The sequence below is a fragment of the Parathielavia appendiculata genome, assembly GCF_033297405.1.
Source record: "Parathielavia appendiculata strain CBS 731.68 unplaced genomic scaffold N657scaffold_17, whole genome shotgun sequence".
Taxonomy (NCBI): Eukaryota; Fungi; Ascomycota; class Sordariomycetes; order Sordariales; family Chaetomiaceae; genus Parathielavia; species Parathielavia appendiculata.
This window is the reverse complement of record NW_026944236.1, coordinates 311,409-314,795: the sequence shown is the minus strand read 5'-3', so window position 1 is coordinate 314,795 and position 3,387 is coordinate 311,409.

Sequence of the window (3,387 nt, the reverse complement as noted above, 5' to 3'; positions counted from 1 at the left end):
ATCGAGGATACCATATTTCGCTCGCATATTGGCGACCAGTCGGAACCATGGTTCGATAATTGCAGGGTCTTCGCAGAGGCCTCTCTGATAGTCATAGACGCGATTAAAACGCGTCTTTAGCTCTGGACGTCGTACAATGAAGCGGTTTGGCCAGTTCTTTCCAACGTGTCGCGCACCGCGTTTCCGAAGCAGGAGATTGGCGATATCACCCACGTCGACAATCCGGGGCGAAAACCCTCGCGAATCTCGGTCGAGTATGTATTGAACAATGGCCTCCTCTTCGATCTTCGTCAAATTCGAACGGCCGTGATAGCTGTCGGACTTCGCAATCTTTCCCTTCATTCTATCTCCAATTGTCGACTTGGGGACATTGTATATCTCTGCGGCGCGTCGGATACTCAAGCGCGGTGTTGATCGAATCGCATTGATCGCGAGAAGAACTCGGTTTTCTGGGAAGCTGTCGGACATTGTTGTGGTAGAGAAAACGCGTGTTGACGTTGGCTGGTTATGGTGGGGGAGAATGTGTCCGAGTCAATGGGGTGTCCGAGTCAATGGGGTGTCCGAGCCAATGGTGGATCACGTTATCGATATTACTCTTAGATGAAACTCGACTTTAACTATTGGCCAATTAGGAGGATAGACCGGTGTAGACAACTAACACTAATTCCCTAGATAATCGATTAATGCTAAGGGTATATTGACAACTTATAATATACTACGAAGGTCGAACCAGGTAAGATTGGCATATAGCCGCTAGATCACAATGGCCCTCCTTGGAAGGCCTAAACCCAGCCTACCTGCTGTTCTTGCGGGAGAGTTCAACCTCCACCACCCACTATAGGACTACTATAGCCGAGAAGAACCACAAGCTGAGGACCTGCAACAGCTAGCTCTACAGTGGGGCCTCGATCTGCGGACCCCCTAGGGCACTATTACCAGGGAACTATAGGGAACCTAGAGAGGTAGATCCTTAACCATTGACCATCTGTATATCTCTGAAGGCCCACGAACAACCTACTCCGGCGTCCAGGAGCGAGTGAAGTCAGACCACTACCTACAGGTCCTCGAAGGCGACCAAATACCCTAGAAAGAAGCCCCAGCACCTCAAGGCTAGTGCTGGGTTAAGATGGATACAGTGGGGGGCCAAAAGTATCCGAGCACCCCACCTCAATTAAACGCGAACTCAGCGCGTCGCGACCAGCACGGTTTCTTCAACCTTCCACAACTCCGCCAAATGAAGCTCAATTTAGAAGATTTTGCGGGCCAGCTGACAGCAAGCCGCAGCCGGAACCAGGAGTTATCGCCCGGGATTCGTGCCGCAATGTGCACGCTGGTGGCAGCTGGGAAAAGCGAGCGGTTCGTCGCGGGCTTGTTTCGCGTCTCTCCGTCCACGGTACACTACGCCATTGAACACTGGAACAAAAACCACACCTTCGAATCCAAGCCTCGCAAAGGCCGGCCCCAGGCGCTCACTCGAAAGGAAAAGCGGTATATAATATTGCTTGTCAAACGGAATCGAACTCTCGCTAAAAAGGCGCTCGTGAACGCTACAGGTAAGGTCGTCTCCTATTCTACGATCAAACGATGCCTCCGCGCCAACAAACATGCGCAAGTGGAAGGCAATGAAGCGGATACCCCTTTGCAAGGAGGTAGCAAGGGATAGGTATAATTTCGCATGCGATTGGCTTGAAAATATTGAGGAACTCTTGCAGGTTTGTCGTTCTAAAATTGACCTGGATTTCTTACCCGCTAAGTGTTCCAGACTATGTTCTCAGACGAGTGTTCTTGCCAGAATAGCACCTCCAACCCGACCTCCTGGGTGTTCCGTTTCCCTTCTGAGAAGTTCGATAAGCGTTTCGTAAACCTTCAAAACCATGTGAAGGCGAATATCACTATCATGGTCTGGGGAATGATCTTCAAGGGGGGGCGGAGCGAGCTCATCGTTATGGCCCGTGACGACGATGCTCCTCGGAAGGGGTATACAGCTAGGTCGTATCAAAAGGCTCTCCAAGAAGGTCTCATTCCTCACTACGACGAAACACGGCATTTCCAGCAAGATAACGCAAAGATTCACGTCTGTAAGTCGACCGAGGAGTGGCTCCAATCACGGGGAATCTCATGGATCGAATGGCCTGCACACAGTCCCGATTTAAACCCGATTGAGCACGTCTGGGCTGCTCTTAAGCGGAAGCTAAGGAAGTTGTTCCCTGATCTCTGGGAATTAAAGAAGAACACGCTGGATATCAAGTACTTTACCGAGTGTTTGCGGACGGCATGGTGGGCAGTAGAACAGGATTGGATTGACAAGCTGATCGACGGCATGCCACGCCGCTTGGCCGCCGTGAAGAAGGCTAGGGTGCTGGTACACAAAATATTAAAGCCCTGCACTTGGCCATGACTCAGATACTATCAGTTTTGCGCTGTGATATGGTTGTGTGAAGTTATTGTTGGATAAGGAGGGACGATGTAAAATGTGGGAGGTCGGGAAATGCGGGGTGCTCGGATACTTCTGGCCCCCCACGGTAGAAGGAGGGTAGAAGCCGAGGCAACCCTTCTGCCAAGGGCTATACGCCTTGCCAACCAAGGCCCACAGGGCCTACTAGCTAGGACGATGACGACAAAGGGCCTATTACCGGCTTTTGCTTGGCTAGTAGGCCAACTTCAGAAAATTGTGAAGGCTAGTACCCCCCTACGGAAGCCAAACAGGGCGTTCTAAGCTCACTAGTGGACCTAGGAGGTCCAATAAGCTACTTAGAAGGCTAGAGAGGCCGAAAGGGCGTATAAGCAGGCACCCAGGGACTCTCAAACGAAGGCTCAACTAGAGCCTCCATATATAGTCAGCGACTATACATACGGCTAGCCAGGACAAGGAGTTAGAGGTCTACTCTATAAAAGGCTACGGCAGATACTAGCCTTCAATAAAAGTTAGAAAGATGAGCCTATATAAAGAGCTTCCTGCCTACGGATCCACCGAAACTGCCACCACTCTATAAAGGCCTAGGCGAACCAGATCTTACACCCTATAGCCAGAAGGCCAAGGCCCTTGCAGCTAGGTTCTTCCCAAACCTACCAACCAACCTTAGCAATATCCTTGATACTGCCTTCGACTAAGCCTTCGACCAACTATAGTTCAAGGTCTGGAAAGAGGGTACTATTAGAGATATAGTTTAAAGCCCTCTTAGAGACTCATTCATAGAAGGCTCCAGGGGAAGACCTTATACCTACAGGCCTGATAAAGAAAGGCCTGTGGAAGACTACTATTCCAGATCCAAGCAGTGCTCTACACTAGGTGCATAGAACTATAGTGGTATCCCCTAAGATTCAAGAGGGCTAAAACAGTGGTTCTAACGAAGCAAGGGAAATTCACGGCTATATATAGAACTGCCA